Here is an 18,439-nt window from a genome sequence, read left to right as displayed (position 1 = left end):
ATTTTTATGTTTTTCTCCATGGCACTTATCATCATCCACCAAATTACATGTTACTTATTTGTTGGTGTTGTTCAGTCGCTCAGTTGTGTCCAACTCTTTGCAACCCCACGGACTGCAGCACACCAGGTTTCCCTGTCCTTCACTATCTCATGGAACTTGCTCAAACTCATGTCCATTGAGTTGGTGATGCCATCCAACCATCTTGTCCTCTGTTTTCCCCTTCTTCTCCTGCCTTCAATCTTTCCCAGCATCAATATCTTTTCTAATGAGTCAGCTCTTCACATCAGATGGCAAGTATTGGAGGTGTTACTTATACCTCCTTTATAATGTTGGCTCTGTAATCACAGGAATTTCCCCCCTCATGTGTTAAGGATACAGAACAGTATCTGGCACATATTTGAAGCTCAACATGTGTTGAGTAAGTGAAAGAATGAACTGGATGGATGGATGGATGGATGGATTGTCTACTGTATCCCTGGTATTGTGCTGAGTGGATATGGGGGTAGGGGGGCATATGGCATAAGACAGTAAGGCAGTCTCCTTGCCCTCAAAGTGTTTATAGACAGTGGAAGTGATAGTCTCCAAAAATTATGATCTATGTCCTGAACATTTTGGTAGAGGTAAGTGTGGGTTTCTGTGGGAACAGAGAGAAGAGACCTCTATCCCTGGCTTAATGAGTACTGGACAGGCTCCAGGAAGTGTGAATGAAATTTGAATTGGGACCTGAAGAGTGGGTAGAAGTTAGCTGGATGCTAAGGAATGAAAAGGCCCTAATCGAGCTATATATGTGTTGAGTATGTACAGCTTCACTTTAAAAGGTTAAATACAGTGATCCATTAACAAAAACTAGAAACATAACTGGTTTATGCATACTTCTGACCATGCAGACCTCAATAGGCAAGGTGAGACTGGCCATCAGAATTATGATAAAATAATAGCTTCTGAAACTGAGCATTATAGATGAAGCCTTATATTAGGTGCCCCCAAATAAGGCAGATACCAAATGGCAATGAGAAGGAATCAAAGAAGGTCACAGGTATCCTGACTTGCCTGGTGGCTCAGTTGTTAAAGAATCCAGCTGTAATGCAGGAGACCCGGGTTTGATCTCTGGGTCAGAGAAGGAAATGGAAACCCACTCCAGTATTCTTGCCTGGGAAATCCCATGGACAGAAGAGCTTCAGTTCAGCTCAGTTCAGTCGCTCAGTCGTGTCTGACTCTTTGCAATCCCATAAACCACAGCACGCCAGACCTCCCCGTCCATCACCAACTCCTGGAGTCCACCCAAACCCATGTCCATTGAGTCGGTGATGCCATCCAACCATCTCATTCTCTTTCGTCCCCTTCTCCTCCTGCCCTCAATCTTTCCCAGAATCAGGGTCTTTTCAAATGAGTCAGCTCTTCGCATAAGGTGGCCAAAGTATTGGAGTTTCAGCTTCAACATCAGTCCTTCCAATGAACACCCAGGACTGATCTCCTTTAGGATGGACTGGTTGGATCTCCTTGCAGTCCAACGGACTCTCAAGAGCCTTCTCCAACACCACAGTTCAAAAGCATCAATTCTTTGGTGCTCAGCTTTCTTTATAGTCCAACTCTCACATCCATACATGACCACTGGAAAAACCATAGCCTTGACTAGAGGACTTTTGTTGTCAAAGTCATGTCTCTACTTTCTAATATGTTGTCTAGGTTGGTCATAACTTTCCTTCCAAGAAGTAAGCATCTTTTAATTTCATGGGTGCAATCACCATCTGCAGTGATTTTAGAGCCCAAAAAAGTAAAGTCAGCCACTGTTTCTACTGTTTCCCCATCTATTTGCCATGAAGTGATGGGACGAGATGCCATGATCTTAGTTTTCTGAACGTTGAGCTTTAAGCCAACTTTTTCACTCTCCTCTTTCACTTTCCTCAAGAGGCTCTTTAGTTCTTCTTCACTTTCTGCCATAAGGGTGGTGTCATCTGCATATCTGAGGTTATTGATATTTCTCCCGGCAGTCTTGATTCCAGCTCGTGCTTCTTCCAGCCCAGTGTTTCTCATGATGTACTCTGCATATAAGTTAAATAAGCAGGGTGACAATATCCAGCCTTGACGTACTCCTTTTCCTATTTGGAACCAGTCTGTTGTTCCATGTCCAGTTCTAACTGTTGCTTCCTGACCTGCATACGTTGGCCCCTACAAGGAGTACAGCTTTTACACTGAGTGAATTGGAAAAACAGTTGGATTATTTTGAGCCAGAAGAGAAACATGATTTCAATTATGTTTTAAAAGCATCACTCTGACTTCTGCTATTCGAAGTGTTGTCTATGAACCAGGAACATGGTCATCACTTGGAGCATGTCAGAAATGGCAACTCTCAGGCCCCACCCCAGATTTTCTAAACCAGAATCTGTCTTTAAGAAGATCCCCAGGTGATGTGTGTGCACAATACAACTTGAGAAACAGTAATGCAGACTGAGGAGGAGGGTAAGAGAAATATCCAGTGACCAGTAAGAGGCTCTTGCTAAACTTGTGGAAGAAGATAATAGCATAGGCCAGGATAGTGTCAGTGGAGGGGGAGAGAAGAAAAACTGAATGTAAGTTGTAAGAGAAAGAACAAACCAAGACTGACTTCATAGTTTTTGGCTGATGCAAGTGGAAGGATGGAGCTCTCATTACCTGAGTTGGGGAAAGAAAATAAGTGGAGATTTGTCAAATTATGTTTGAGATGTGTGAAGGTTAATTACAAGTGCTTACTTGGAAAATGTTTTGGACAAGATTAACATTTAAATTGGTAAACTTTGGATAAAACTGATTGCCCTCCATAATGTGTGGGCTTCATCCAATCAGTTGAAGGGAATAAAAGAAAAGCACTGATTTCCCCCAGCAAGAGGGAATTCTCCAGTAGACTGCCTTCAGACTTTATCTGAACAGTTGACTCCAGATATCTGCCTATCAGCCCATGCTGCATATTTGAATTTGCCAGCCTCCATAATCATGTAAGCCAATTTGCAAATTCCTTATAATAAATTTCCTTTTGGTTCTGTTACTCTGGAGAGCTCTAACTAGTACAAGATGTTAAACAGTTATGTAAGTTTAAATTTTAGAGAAAGAATAGATCTTTGAACATTAAAAAAATTGAGAATCACCAGCATAATCTAAAGTCATTGGATTAAATAAAACTACCAAGGAAGTGAGGTAGATAGAAAAGGGACGAAGTCAAAAGGACTAAATTCTGGGGCCCTTCAATGTTAAGAGGTCAGAGGGGAAATAAGAAATCAGCAAAAGCTGAAAAGGAGAGGTCAAGGAAGAGAAAAAAAAAAAAAAATGTGAATGTGATGCCTGGAAGAAAAGTGAAGTATTTCAACAAAGAGGTTGTGATGTGTCTAATGTTATTGATAAGTGAAATAAGATGAACATTGAGGATTACACACATGGATATGGAGGTCTCGGATGACCTTGATGTGCTCAGTGTCCATGCAGAGGTAGAACCATGGAAAACCTGACTGGAGTGAGTTTAGGGGAGAGTGGGAGAAGGAATGATTAGTTAAATGTGTGTGTATGAATATTTTATTTATTTTAAAATTATTTTTAACATCAATGACTTTTTATAGCAATAATGGGTTTTACAGAAAAATTGAGAAATACAGAAAATTCTATTCTACTTATCTCTCATAATTTCTCCTGATATTAACATCTTGAATTAATGTGATATATTTGTTACAATTTATGAACAGATATTGACACATTATGTTTTATAGCATTTTATTTATTTATTTATTTTTGACTGCACTGGGTCTTTGTTGCTGCACATGGGCTTTTCTTTAGTTGCAATGAGCGGGGTCTACTCTTCTGTTGCTTTGCTCAGGATTCTCATTGCGGTGGTTTCTTTTGTTATGGAGCACAGGCTCTCGGGTGTGTGGTCTTCAGTAGTTGCTGCATGCAGGCTCAGGAGTTGTGGCTCACAGGCTTAGTTGCCTTAAGGTAAGTGGGATCTTCCCTGACCAGAGATAGAACTTGTGTCCCCTTCATTGCAAGGCACATTCTTAACCTCTAAACCACCATGGAAGCCTCAAAACATTGTTATGAATTAAAGTCCATACTTAATATAGAGAAGAGTGAAAAAGTTGGCTTAAAGCTCAACATTCAGAAAACTAAGATCATGGCATCCGGTCCCATCACTTCATGGCAAATAGATGGGGAAACAGTGGCTGACTTTATTTTTGGGGGCTCCAAAATCACTGCAGATGGTGATTGCACCCATGAAATTAAAAGACACTTACTCCTTGGAAGGAAAGTTATAACCAACCTAGACAGCATATTAAAAAGCAGAGATATTACTTTGTTGACAAAGGTCCGTCTAGTCAAGGCTATGGTTTTTCTAGTAGTCATGTATGGATGTGAGAGTTGGACTATAAAGAAAGCTGAGTGCCGAAGAATTGATGCTTTTGAACTGTGGTGTTGGAGAAGACTCTTGAGAGTCCCTTGGAGTGCAAGGAGATCCAGCCAGTCCATTCTAAAGGAGATCAGTCCTGGGTGTTCATTGGAAGGACTGATGTTGAAGCTGAAACTCCAATACTTTGGCCACCTTATGCGAAGAGCTGACTCATTGGAAAAGACCCTGATGCTGGGAAAGATTGAGGGCAGGAGGAGAAGGGGACGGCAGAGGATGAGGTGGTTAGATGGCATAACCGACTCAATGGACATGAGTTTGGGTAAACTCCAGGAGTTGGTGATGGACAGGGAGGCCTGATGTGCTGTGGTTCACAGGGTTGCAAAGAGTCGGAGATGACTGAGCGACTGAACTGAACTGAACTGAACATTAGCGTTCACTCTGTATAGTATAATTCTATGAGTTCTGACAAGTGTATAATGGGTTAATCCATGGTTACAATGAAACTTTTGAATCACAGATCAACTGCTTACTAAGCTATGTGACCTTGAGTGAGTGGCTTCAAACATTGAATCTCTATAAATTATGCTTAAATAAGGTAAAATAGATGAAAATGCCTATCATAATTACTGGCATCATCAAGTGTTAATACCCTTCCACTCTCTTTTGAATGGAAACCAGGAGGTCTTGCCAAATACTTGCAGTTTTGTTAAAATGCAACGTTGCAGTTTTGTAATAATTTAATGTTTCCAGCTTAATGTGATTTTTTTTTTCATCTCAGGGCATCTATCTTTCCCATATAACTGTTTAACTACTATATTTGTTAGTATTTGGTCCAGATGAGTGTTGGTTCCAAGTGATGAAGTGGTCAAGTCATCATTTCATCTTTATATGGGTCAGTTAGTTCTACAATAAGAAATATGGTTACATTGCTACAGATAACACATCTCACCAACCCTCGCCATCCATCTCTTGTGGACTGACCAGCCTCAGCCTGAGCATGCAGATATCCCAGTGCAATGTTAATCACTTTTAGAAAAACAACTAATTCCATAAGACTTTCAGGTGGTTTAACACATTTTTAAGTGAAAACTATTTCCCATTAGAGTTATTGGTAGAAGGAGTTTTAACATTGCATGGAAGGTTAATTAGACAAACTTTAAGGACCCTTTCAGCCTGATTCTTACATTTATTTAACAGCTAGTAAAATAAGTATGAGATTCTGGAGTCAAAGAACAGTACTCTTATGGGAGAAAAGAACATAGACTGTTGAAAGGAAATCTGTTTGAAAACTTGAAATTTTGATGGGCTTCATAGAGCAGAAGGAAGGTGAATATTTCTCTAAGCTCTACTAGAAGGAGATTTGTTTTTTTTTCTGGAAGGTATAATGATCATTCCATAGAATCAAATTTTTTATAAGATAGTATTTTAGGAAAATATCTAGTTTGTGAGACTAATGACTAAGCTGAGCTGAAATGGATTGGTTCAGTAAGAACATAGAAACATTTTTTCCTCAGTTTTTCTGAAAAGTACATTAATTATAACCTGTCCTTTTGAATTTTTGGTGGAAGTCTGATAATACTTCTTGGGTCTCAGGTTGACAATGAGTTCTGGCATGGAGGTGGAGTTCACTAAGAGTAGTGAGTATGTTAGTAAAGGTGTTGGTAGAGGTTCAGAATGAGAAATCTACCACATAGAATAAGTTGTCAGGAGCAGTTATTATAGCTGCCCAGAGTTGGACAAGAGAAGATTAAAGTGGGCATAATTTCAGCACTATGGATTAGAGCTTCAGATAAAGAATAGGTAAGATTTAGGGTCAGGTTAACCAGATCAGGGTAAAGGAAGTCAGGAAAAGCAAAGCCAAAGACATGCCAAAGAGAATGCAAAGAGACCAAACCTTCCAGTTAAACCAGGTTGTTTCATTTTGAGTGACTGTCCTGGTTTTGGGGATAGAGCCATCGATCAGATAACTCTCTATGGCCCTCACATAATTGTTTCCATTTACTCAGTCATTCATGTAACATCTTCATCAGTTTTAGTGTATTCAAGTAACACTATATGATTAGCTACTTAGTATATTTTTTATAGAGATTTTAAAAACCTTGAACTTTATGTCTGTCTTCTTTAAAAGGGAATTTTTTTATCACTATTTAAAATATTGACACTTTTTATTATAAAAAGAAAGATAACTATAACTATAAATATAATGGAAACAAAGCAATCTTAATTAAATTATAACTAATTATTCTTTCCTGCATTTTTCCAGACTCTGATATTGATATCCATTATCTCTTTATTAAATGGAAGATTACCTTAGTATTGGATTACTGATTGAGTAGTATCAAATTGAGTCTTCCTCTCTAGTTGGAAGGGCTGAAGGAAAACAGAAAAAGGCATGATAACTTTTTCACTATTTGATTCAATGATATTTATTGCCTGTTCTAGGCATGATATGAAACCTTCTCACACAGCACCCCAAATCATCACATTTACAACTCAAATTTATTTTACATGTTGTATGTGGGGAGATACTCTGTGTGTGTATGTGTGTGTGTGTGTGTGTGTGTTAGTCACTCAGTCGTGTCTGATTCTCTGTGACCCCATGGACTGCAGCCCGCCAGGCCCCTCTGTCCGTGGAATTCTCCAGACAAGAATACTGGAGTGGGTTGCCATTTCCTTCTCCAGTGCAAATTTTAGTAGTAGTAGTTTAGTCGCTAAGTCGTGTCTGACTCTTGTGACCCCACAGACTGTAACCTATCAGGTTCTTCTGTCCATGGGATTCTCCAGGCAAGAATACTGGAGTGGGTTGTCATTTCCTTCTCCAGGGGAGATACTACTCTATAATAAAATTTCTAAAATCTGGAGAACAATTTCCAAGCCTTAGTGTATAGACTTCTGTTGATCTATCAAAGGACTGATGATGGTCCATATTGAAATAAATTTAAAAAATAGGGTAATATGTGAATTTTTTCTTAATGTTACAATTATTCAAGTAATGATTGCTATGAGATTAATCTAATTTTTTAATTGTAAAATGTTTATTGATATGAAATGACAATAATGATAGAGAATTAATTTTATTCTGTTTTTATGTTAAAACATATATAAAGGCTTATCCTTTCCAGTTTTGAGAAAAAAGTGTTTCTGATTGGTCAAGACCATAGTTTGGAAGCCTCAGGTCTAGACTTTTACCTTTAAAAGACTGCAGATTCTCTTAGTCGTGTGCCCTTTTTGCTCCATCATCTCAGAATGTGGATCTTATCCTCAAGGTTATCTTCTTGGTTCAAAATGGCTGCTACTGCTCAACTGTCATGTTAAAGTTTCAGGTTAGACAGAGGAAGAAAGGCGAACACATCAAATTGGTGCCTGATGATTTATGTCCTTTTAAGCAGCCTTTCTGGCTGTCCACACAACACTTCAGCTTACATATCATTGGCCAGAACCTAATCACATGGTGACAACCAGGTGTATAGTACACCTGGAAATGTCTTTTGACTTGGTTTCCATACAGATAGAGTTAGGTTTCTTTTACTAAGGATAAAGAGGAAAATAGATGTTGAGTGGCAACTGGTGTCTATACCACACCATCTTTCAATTCTAGCTCAAGTCATGTGGTTCTTTTTCTGAAACACACTGTCTCTTGTAGATTCTCTCACCTGAAATAGAATCTTTGCAGGATTCATTTGGGTTTTTTTTTTTAATTTTTTTTATCACATTCCACTTTCCTTGCCTTCTTGTCTTTTCTACCCAACTATATAATAAGCTCTTTGCGTGCAGGAGTTATTTTTATACCTCTTTAGAGTTACATGAAGTATCTAGCTGGTCTTATATATGTTTGATGCTTAATAAATTTTTGTCAATTATTTTATTAGGGTATCAAGAATGAATAAAGAGGTATAATGGCTGGGTTGGAAGGACAACAGTAAATCTCAACTCTCTGCACCAACGTACCTACCCTCTCCCCAAAGTTTTTCTAGGATTGACCCAGTCTGTACTTCTCAAAATCATCTGGTAGGTCATCTCTCCTATCCATGTAATTGTTACCTTTTCCCAGGGCTACATCCCCACATATAAAACTTCCTTTCAGACTTCATTTGTTTGTGTGTGTGATTCATGACCAAGAGAAAACTTTTCAGGAGTATAGATGGTTCTCTGTTAAGCAGGAGTTGGTAGCCATCCAGCTTCCCTGGGCAGAAATCCACACTACAATCTGTGAGTGTCCAGATTGGCAAGAATTCTCTGGATTCAGCAGAAAGGACACTACCTGGACAGACAGCAGAATTTGAAGTTCAAATTGCCTTTTCTGGCTTGAGTGACTCCCTAAAGCTCATTGCCAGCAGGGATGAGCTTTGCGTGTTCCACTGACTCTAAACTCTTCATGTCCTGGGCCCTCCAGTCAAGAAAGGATTAACCCGGATCTTTCTCATGGGCTATATTTTGAAAAAAGAAGAAGAAAAATGAGAAGAGAGCCTTTGTTTCTCAATCACCTGCAAGTATATCATTATAGTCTAAGAGAAGTAAAACATGGATAGTTTCCTGTAATTATCACCATATATTTACAAATATTAAAGATGAATGCTAGACCAAATAGTGAGGCTGTGTGTATGTGCATATGTACAAATCAGTATGTTAAATATATCTGGTAAATTTTTCATGTTTTTGAGGCAGTGTGTGCGTGCGTGCTAAGTCACTTCAGTCATGTCCAACTCTTTGTGACCGTATGGACTATAGCTCACCAGGCTCCTCTGTCCATGGTATTGTCTAGGCAAGAATACTGGAGTGGGTTGCCATGCCCTCCTCCAGGGGAGCTTCCTGACCCAAGGATTGAACCCAAGTCTCTTATGTCTCGTGCATTTGCAGCAGGTTCTTTACCACTAGCACCACCTGGGAATCCCCTTTGAGGCAGTGTGTGTGTGTGTGTGTGTGTGTGTGTGTGTGTGTGTGTGTGTGTTAGTTGCTCAGTTGTTTCTGACTCTTTGCGATCCCAGGGACTGTAGCCCACCAGTCTCCTTTGTCCATGGAATTCTCCAGGCAAGAATACTAGAGTGGGTTGCCATTTCCTTCTCCAGGGGATCTTCCTGACCCAGTATTTACCTCTAAATGTTTTAACCTAGTTAGCCTTTGTTACTTGGAAAGAACAGCTGAAAAAAGGAGTATGTCAGATAAATACATGAATCTGTGAACGTCACAGTGAAATAAAATCATGAAATAAAATATTCAGGGCAATCAAATAATAGCTTTTACAGACCTTCTAAGAGACAGCCAAAATTTCCAAAGAAAATACACTGGGATCAGAAATCAGTGATGCAACTATTAAAAACAATCTCAGCCATGTTCTTCTGGTTTTTTTTTTTTAGCAACTTGGAAATGTAGCCTTTATGGTGTGGACAGAAGAATCAGTGATTCCTAACACGACAGGTTTAGTGAATTGTGCTATCCTGACGACCTGAACTCAGATTAGAGCATTTGAACTGTGAGGAGGTAATTTTTGCTCACCCAGACCACTGAAGGAGGACATACGAAGTAATTTTCAGATACATACTTTCTTAATCTCTTTAGGCTTTGATTTCTTCACCTGTAAAGTGAAAGAACTGGACCAGACTATCTCAGAGGCTTGTTTCAGCTCCATGTTTTATGGTTCTACAGAATCCACTGGGTAGAATCAAGATGGTGCACTAAGTTCATGCCAAGTTTGATGAAATTTCTGACACCTTTCGTAAGGTTTTGCTGTCTGAACTAACACAGTAACATTGAACACTGATTACATTATGCTTCCTAGCCCTTCCCATTTCCTCATAAACATGGTTTGTTGCAAACAGTTTTCCTCAGGCTTAGACTGTGGCTCGGTTGAATTCTTACTGACTCCATTTGGGTCCTGTATCATTATCTAATTTTGCTCATTGCTCACTTAATCAGGTGCTTCTATGGAATGCAGTCTCCAGAATGTAAAAAGCAAATTGTTAGGCAGAGCAAGAAGTGGAAAACAGGTGCACTATGCTCAGCACTGCTATCTTAATATAGCAGAAAACTATAATCTGGTTTCTGGGGGGGCACCCAGCCCTACCTATCAAAACCTGGGTCAAGTTATTGCTTCTCCCTCATAGCTTAATCACTCACCTTCATTCTCAATATAGATGAAGCAATAACAACATCAATACCATCTCCCCCTCAGGCTATTACAGACCCGTAGTTGTGTTTTCTGATTGCTTCAGACTTCAGTGAAAATAAGGCATATATTACTTTCTTAGTCACTCTCCTTTTCCATTTATTTCACTAGAAAGTTGTGACTTTCTTTTTAATTAACAGATAACTGATCTTAAATGGCTTCACTGCCTTCATCTACTTTTGTTCATTTCTCCCACTGATCTCAAACTATCCCTGAAAATAGTATATTTCCTTTTAAACATTGAATGCAGAGTTAGGCATGTAGTAGGCCTCTGAGGAGTTTTTTGTTGTTGTTGTTGCTGAATGAATGAAATGTGTTGGGACAAGAATAAATGCAGATATAGATAAGTCTGGACCAGGGAGTCCTGGCAAAAGACTGTAATAATGATTTAAAATAATAATGCTGAAGATGAGGAGAAGAGAATGTATTTGAAAACTATTAAGGAAGTTTAACTGATGGAAATTGGTGATTTTTTATATAGGTTGGCAAAAGACAAATGAATTCAAAATGACAACCAAGTTTATGATTTAGAGAACTGGGTTGAGAAGCCCATGACATTCAAATTTGGACAAGTTGGATCTGAGATATAGTACAAATTGAAACATTCATTTGGATGTTTAAATCAGGAACCCAGGAGATAAGCTGAACATATATAGTTATCAGTGAATAAGTAATAATTAAAATCATGGAGCCTAAGTGGAATAGAATAACATGAGGACCTAAGATAAAGCTGGGAAAAAGATGGAGACTTGAGAATGCCAATCATTTTGATGGATTTTCCTGCTTCCCCATTAGTTGTGAATCACTCTCCCATCCATTGAGTTAGCTGAAACCTACTGATGAAAATTTGGGGTTCTAAATGTGAATTTTATAATGAGCCTGACCAGCAACAGAACATCACAGTAACACAGTGAATGAAAATAATAATAATCTGTACAGATAAGTAGGAAGATAATAACTGTGGTGGGCATTTTAAGTAAGAAAATTGATTCAAGGGAGACTTGTTAAAAGATTTTTGGGAATGAAACTCAGGGGAACGTGTAACTTGGTGCTCAGTTGTCGCTAAAAACTAGAATTATGTATAGAGTATAACAAGATGCAGTATCCTTGAGAACTCAGGCTAAGAACTGGCTGACCAGCCTGAGAATGAAAGTGATTGGATTTATAAAATTCACTTTTCTGAATTATACTGTGGTAAGCTGGATGCAGTGAGTTAGCTGGATGTTATGGTTAGTTTAACTGTATGAATTCCTCATCCTAGAGGAAGGCAAACTCTGTATAACATGTCTAAATAAAAAAGCCACATGCTGACATGCTACCTCAGAGGCTGTAGAATGTGAAATTAGACTGTGACCCAAAAGTAAGTTTGTTTCCTTGAACAGCAGAATTCAACAGGAGGTCTCCCAGAGGGTTTGGTATAGTAATATGGTCTAGGGTTTCACTAACCTTTGAGTTAAGAGATTCTTTTAAATTCGATCATTTTGGTTGATAATAAAGCACTTGTTCTTCCCTTAATAGGAACAGAAAATAATCACCCACTATCAGTCCTACAATACTCAGTAATATCTTAAAGATTAACCAACCCTTCCTACATTTTTTTCTTTAAGACATGTAACCTCAGCTCCTTTGCAGTTTCATACTGGTACTCGTTTCACTAATCTGGAATCATTTTTGTTTTGTCATCTTGAATTCCTCCAAGGACCCAGTATCACACGTCAGTTGTGTCACCAAAATTTCAACAGTTTTCTCATTAAATATAGACAAATATTAAAAGTAGAAAGGAAATTCAAATCTAGTCTAATATACTGTGCTTCAGCCTTTTAAAGCCTAGTAGTTTTTGTTCACAGCATTCCGTTGCTGAATGGTATTTAGCTTATGCTGAATGTAGCATCCTAACCTAGTCAGTCAGGCTTGGGAAACAAAACTGTGTTTCCCATGTCACCTAGGCCAGCCTATTGAATATCAGTTTTATGTTAAGAATATAAAAATAATCAAAGGAATTGGGAGGTGAAGATATTGACATTTAAAGGATACAAGTGTATTTGGATTTTTTTTTTTTTTTAGATAGAAGCTTACAATGGGGATTTTTTTTTTTCTTTTAATGAACATAAAGGAGATAGGAAAATTTGAAGATGTTGATAGGTAGAGTGAACTAGCATGGCTCAATCCATGGGTGGAAGAATGTTGAGAGCGAAATTTTAATCACCCTTAGTTCATTCTCTTCTCCACCAATTCTTCCTCAGGAACTCTGTCCAAAGCTTTTCTTTTCTGCTTTCCTTTATTACTGAGGTTTGTGAAAGGAAATATAGAAAACATGCCAGTCTACACACAAGTGTAAGGAATAAATAATAGCAGGGGTAAATAGGAGATAGAATAACTGAGAGACATGCCAAATAAATTCCACTATTCCATACAATTAATCCACTTCAACAATAATTTATAAAGCCCCTCCTACATACAAGGCACCATAGTAAGCACTAGGACCATAAAGGTGGAAGCTATCATGTCATCGTATTAAAGGATGTTCCAGTGTATTAAATTCAGAAATTCATTGTTTTCTTTCGACTGAAGAGAACTGTCATTTTTCCACTTTTCATCTACTGTTTTCTAGGGAGTTACCGAATATAGCAGCATCTGAAGGCTCAACAACAAAGTTCTGGGAAGGATGATGGTTTGCTGTTGTGTTGCCTGGCACAAGTGTTCATCAGAGGAATTCTGTATGTGCACAACCAGCACAGCCTTGATATTTAAGACTCTAGCATTATGCCATTACTTAATTTTATCCACCTGGAATCAAGAACAGAAAGCTAAAGCGAAGTCCTAGGGATCTGTTCTTGTCTTTAGTGTAAATGTGTTAAAAATATTTCATAGTGAAGCTTCTAAGCTGAAAGCTCCAGGCTGGCTTTGCTGTGTTTGGACACCTTTCTGCTGCACAGAGGGATGAGCTCGTGATGGTGGTGGTACTAATCAGAGGTTTCTCTCCTCAGCCCTCCATTCTTTTCTTCCCTTTCCATTTCTTTCTTAAACATCTCTTGACTCTGTACTACTACGAGCTAGGTACTATGCTCTAATAGTATTCCCTGACTCTGCTCTTTCTAACCTAAGCCCAGACATCTCGAGGACACCTATGGCATCTGAAAGCATAAGGTATATGAATCACGGAAGTTATACAGCATTTGTTAATTTCCACATACAACTTTAACATTTAATTATTTTTAATCGAAGTTTAAAATGAATTTTATTTAAGGAATCAAAGAATATATGACATTAAAAAGAAACTAACAGTGCTCTGTATCCCCATTTCCTGCTCTGCCAAGGAAAATTCTTCCGACACTAAAACTATTTCTTTTGAAATATACCTCTCTCTGTATTGCTAACACACCTAAATTGCTGCTACTTATTTCTTTTTGTTTGTTTGTTTTAGGCATTATCTATCAATTGAATGCTTTTGAAGATAAGCCTGCAGCTCTCTTTTTGTTGCTTCTCCTTAACACCTTTGCAGTTCTTAGATGGGTCAGGGTGTAATTCTTCACAGTGAAGATGGAAGAAAAGTCCACTGGGAAGTGTATTAGACATCATTATGGGGCCTGGCTCACTTTGAGCTCACCTCTCTGCTCTGGCCATGGCTGCAGCAAGCAGGCATTTATCTCAGTAGAGCTCACAGCACTTTGTCTCAGTGAATTTCTCATTTCCTGCCTTGGACCATCTCTGTACCTCCCTGTGAGGTACAGACATATTCATGCATTCCTGGAACAGAAGTACAACAGGGTTAACTTTCTGGGTCAACCCTTGTCTAATGGGGGACAGGAGCTGAGAAACAAGTGTTCCCTTCTTCTGTGTCTTGAACGGACAATCCTGAAGGATGGCCTACATGGTTCTTCAGAGGCCTCTGAAGACACAATTGCCTATGACAGTAGCCAGCTTAATAATGCATCTATACATTGACTTTCCCTCTTCTCTTGTTTCAGTCATCCTAGCCCTTCTCCCCACAAAAACTACCTCTGTGCATCTCTTATTCTAGGCTGTGTGTTTTGGGGAAATTCAGACTAGTATGGAGGCTTTGGGGAAAGATGATCCTCCCTGATTAAAAAGGAAAAGATCCATATGGAGAAAGATTTGCCCTTTAATTTCACTTTTGGACATTGCGTCGAAAACATGATGCTTGGAGTTATGAAAAGAGAGGTCAGAGAATCACGGAAGATTGAATTCGCAAAACAAAACAAAACAAAAACCCAACATAAAAGAGGAGCTCTGATATTGTTAAACTGCTTAATTAGCCAATTCTGGAAATACCTTCTTTTGGATTTCCTGTTATGTGAAATAATAGTGCTTTTAAAATGTTGCTATCTAGTAATTTTTAAATTCTAGCTAAAAGTGTTCAATACAAATTGTGATCTGTTTGGCTTTATGCTCATGTTGGTGGGTACTGAAAGCAACTTCCTCCCATGTCTTCAGATTTGCACATGCCATTCCTTCTACCTGGAATGACCTCCCATTTTCTTCCTTTTATACCTATTCTCTCTCTTCTCAGCTACCTAATTCTCATTCTTCTTTCAAGATTCAATTCAAGATCTACATTTAGTTTGGATTAAACACACCTCTTCCATGCTTGCCTAACACATTGTGTGTGCCTCCTTCAGAACAGCTAAAAGAGTATTATATAATCTTCTACTTGTCTTTATGTCTTCTTTATAGATTATAGTATCCTGAATACAGGAAATCCACTTCAGGGCTTAGGACATTGCCAAACATTTAGATATATACTTACTGAAAGATAGGCCTTGGTTGGTGGAAGAAGTATTGACAGAGATGGACAAACTCATATTGGACGCAGAATCAAGGTCATTTGGTCCAGGACTCCTATTTTATAGAAAACAAAAACAGGTTGCATATAGCTAGCCAAGAATTCCTACTGTAAAAAAAAATTACTAAGATACTATACAAAACAAATGAATAATATTAGATGGCCCCTATTATACCTTACAAAAGGCAACAAAGAGTTATATTATTTATTTTTCCTTAAATTAAAAAATATACCAGATACTGGCAGAGCAAGTCCAGGAGTCAAGTTTTCTTGACATTTAATCTTTTTAAAAAATCTCCCTTGTCACTGTTTCAATGGATACATGAATAGATATCATTATTGAAGTTGACCCAAGACAGTCAAATAATAAATGATTAAAAATGAAATAATGTGCTGGTTATCAAGGTACTGATTTTCAGATTCAAACTTAATCTTCTGTACTCTGGTCTTGCTGTGTCTGGGACTCTGCAGACTGCATTGCTGCTTTGCCAGCTGGTTATCACGAGGTTCTGTCAGCAGAGAATACTAGAGGGATTCTAGAAGGCAGGAGGAGGGAAGGAAAATGGTCACTCTTCTTCCTGTTGGCTTCCTGTTCTCACCTGAGTCATGGTTCTTTGGCCCAGCAGCAATGGTTTATAGCAGTTTGTTTCTGTTTTCAGTTTTTTCTCCATTCTCCCATACTCAGCCTTCTTCCTCACAAATGTCTGTACCAGCTGAGTCCAGCTCCCTGGGAACTCTTCTCTGAGCATCAGAGTCATCAGCATCAGCCAGGCAGTGCTTCTTCTTCGGGATTCTGGGTCTCAGTGTTCTAGGGCCATTCTCCAAACTTCTTTGTTATAATAACTCATTTCCCTCCCTGACCCCAGCCCTAGGGGGTCAGGGAGAGAATTCTGTGTATACTAACCATCTTGCATATATTTGCTCTAATTCTTCCATAGAATCTTACTGGTTAGTTATATATGTTTCATTGTACAAGTTAAGAGACAGACTGTTAGAGTCTAAGTAAATTTCCCAAGATTACATAGCTAGTTAATAGCTCTATGATTTAACCCCCCCCTTTTTTTTTTTAACTCCAGTGACCATTGTCTATTATGATGTCATCCCAGGGCCTAAGATTTGGACTTGTTAAACTGAGATTAGAAAAAATATTTAGTGTTTTTATATCAAGAGCAATGTGCTCTAATAAGCACTTGAAATTATTGTGGGCCAGTATGAGAGAGAAGAGTTTTAAAAAAACTTAAAAGTTTGAAGTTTTTTTCTTCAAAATAATACTTTTCTTACACTTTCCTAATGATCATTAAATATAGTTAAATCTACCAGTGAGCCAGTGATAGGCTTTAGTCAGATTATTCCCCTGAATTTGAATCCAATTCCCTGTTGAAATTTGAGATTTAGTTTTGATTATCTTATATCAAAAGTCCTTGGGGGCTTTTTCTTGTAAGGGTTAGTGGTTCTACCTTCTCTGTCTCTCTAAGATGATAAACTCTGTGTCATCATTAGAGAGTTATCTCTAGTAGGCATTGGTCTTATTTTCAATCACTGATCTTAGTTTTTCTGTTTTTATTTTTCTCTCCTCATCAGTTCAGTTTAGTTCAGTTGCTCAGTCATGTCCGACTCTTTGCGACCCCATGGACCACAGCACACCAGGCCTCCTTGTCCACCACCAACTCCCGGAGTTTACCCAAACTCATGTCCATTGAGTTGGTGATGCCATCCAACCATCTCATCCTCTGGTGGCCAAAGTATTGGAGTTTCAGCTTCAGCATCAGTCCTTCCAATGAATATTCAGAACTTATTTCCTTTAGGATGGACTGGTTGGATCTCCTTGCTGTCCAAGGGACTCTCAAGAGTCTTCTCCAACACCACAGTTCAAAAGCATCAATTCTTTGGCGCTCAGCTATCTTTATAGTCCAACTCTCACATCCATACATGACTACTGGAAAAACCGTAGCTTTCACTAGACAGACCTTTGTTGGCAAAGTAATGTCTCTGCTTTTTAATATGCTGTCTAGGTTGATCATAACTTTTCTTCATGGCAAAGGCCAATTCTGTACTAGAGATAAATAAGATAAAACTACTGATCTTGTCAGAACTAAATCCCCAGTTTGACCAACACTAGGGGAATTTCCCAGTGTGCATTTCTGGTAAATTTATTTCTCATCCTTTCTCACCCTTTAGAAGAACAGAACAACTCCTTTAGCTAGAACATGTATAAATTGATTCACACATATTAATAGAAAGGCTCTTAGCCTAGCAGATTGTTGCTACCAGCAGCTAGTTTCACATTTATACTACCTCATCTCAAGGGCCCTTTATGTCTTACACAAAATATTCTGAACAAAAAAATTAAACAGAATTTCTGAAATAAGATTTCCATAGATGGAAGAGAATTAAGTTTTGACAACACTGTAGGTGGGGGAATACATGTTGAGCATAGACCCAGAGCTAGTTTAAGTGAGCTAACTTTAGAGAGACTTTAGGAAGCAAAGAGAAACTATAACTCCTCTCCTAGGAATTCTCTGAGGGATGATCAGTTCAGTTCTGAGGGATGATATTGGAGGGGAAATGAGCTTGCTGTTCAAGGCAGGATTTATTGACCTCCTAATTTTTCTTGGGACTAACCCTGTTGCTGCTGCTGCTGCTAAATCGCTTCAGTCGTGTCCGACTCTGTGCGACCCCATAGACGGCAGCCCACCAGGCTCCCCCGTCCCTGAGATTCTCCAGGCAAGAACACTGGAGCGGGTTGCCATTTCCTTCTCCAATGTATGAAAGTGAAAAGGGAAAGTGAAGTCACTCAGTTGTTTCCGACTCTTAGCGACCCCATGGTCTGCAGCCTACCAGGCTCCTCCGTCCATGGGATTTTCCAGGCAAGAGTACTGGAGTGGGGTGCCATTAATCTGCATTTCCTAGAAAAGTGCTAAGTGAAGAAGATTTTCTGGTTTCAAAATTAAAAATGCAAAATGACATGTCACCCACGTATATAGTCCATTTCTTCTAATTTGAAAAGGGAAAAGGGTGCTAGTGATTTATGGAGAAATTTCAAAGCAAGAAAAGAGATTAAATATAGAAATTGCTACAAAAATTAAAAGAACCCTAATGAAGA

The 18,439-nt window shown here is 38.7% G+C and overlaps 1 protein-coding gene across 46 annotated transcripts in view; it reads right to left on the bottom strand.

Moving 5' to 3' along the window:
• LOC145538978 (uncharacterized) overlaps positions 1–18,439 on the bottom strand; it is a 225,031-nt gene that overhangs the window by 21,683 nt on the left and 184,909 nt on the right. For 8 of the 46 annotated variants that reach the window (XR_014077389.1, XR_014077399.1, XR_014077404.1 and 5 more), the window contains 4 exons: positions 15,301–15,392; positions 8,631–8,796; positions 7,559–7,672; positions 6,642–6,739 (listed from right to left, as the gene is read on the bottom strand). The gene's annotated coding sequence lies outside the window, so the exon portion shown is untranslated. Of the gene's footprint in view, positions 1–3,721; positions 3,974–5,088; positions 5,273–6,641; positions 6,740–7,558; positions 7,673–8,630; positions 8,797–12,548; positions 12,817–14,139; positions 14,280–15,300; positions 15,393–15,569; positions 16,330–18,439 lie in introns of those variants that run through there. The other 38 variants (XR_014077393.1, XR_014077395.1, XR_014077388.1 and 35 more) reach the window with 21 other exon arrangements.

Source organism: Giraffa tippelskirchi, chromosome 2 (genome assembly GCF_054371585.1).
Source record: "Giraffa tippelskirchi isolate mGirTip1 chromosome 2, T2T-mGirTip1v1.2.pri, whole genome shotgun sequence".
Lineage (NCBI taxonomy): Eukaryota > Metazoa > Chordata > Mammalia > Artiodactyla > Giraffidae > Giraffa > Giraffa tippelskirchi.
The sequence above is the reverse complement of the archived record's forward strand: the minus strand, read 5'-3'. Positions and strand labels throughout refer to the sequence as shown.